The sequence below is a fragment of the Otolemur garnettii genome, unplaced genomic scaffold, assembly GCF_000181295.1.
Source record: "Otolemur garnettii isolate 467f Iridium unplaced genomic scaffold, OtoGar3 scaffold00177, whole genome shotgun sequence".
NCBI classification, from domain to species: Eukaryota; Metazoa; Chordata; class Mammalia; order Primates; family Galagidae; genus Otolemur; species Otolemur garnettii.
Window position 1 is genome coordinate 807,138 of NW_003852572.1, and position 663 is coordinate 807,800.

The following is a 663-nucleotide window of genomic DNA, read 5'->3' on the forward strand; positions in this document are numbered from 1 at the left end:
GAAGGAGAAAATAAGGCCACCATTATTAAAGGTGTGGTGGCAGTACCCTCAGATCACTCACCTTCTTCAAAGCAGACACCAGTAAGTTGGCTTAGGAAATGTGTTTTGAACTACTAAATGGTGTTATATTAACAAAAAAAAGGGAAAAAAGCAGAAAAGTCAAGGAAATGGCACACGGGTATATGCATGTGTATCTCCAGACAATGAATAATGCACAGCCTTTGGAATCATATTTTAATGAAGACTAATCAACATAAAGCATATAATAATAATATATAATTTGTTAGTTAAAAAGCAGAATACAAAGGAAATTCATATTACTTATGATCTCATCAATAAATATCAGAAAGGTGCACAAAATTTAAATTTTTTTCCTCTCTGCATTTCACAGATTCCAAAATTTCAACACAGTTGTAGATGACATACTGTTACCATGTGTTCTCTGCCCTCCCTGTCAAAGCATTATACTTTTGCACTCCACGTCTCCGGCAGGTGACTCGCTTTGGTAAGTTAAATACGGGCAAAGCGATGGCGGGCGCGCCTGCGTGGCCGTGTCAGGGCTGCTGCGAAGCTGCGTCTCGCTCCCTTCCTCCCAGTGGGCACAGTCACTGTTCTCGATCCCTGAATCAAGAGCACACGTGGATATCCCCTGTAACCGAGACA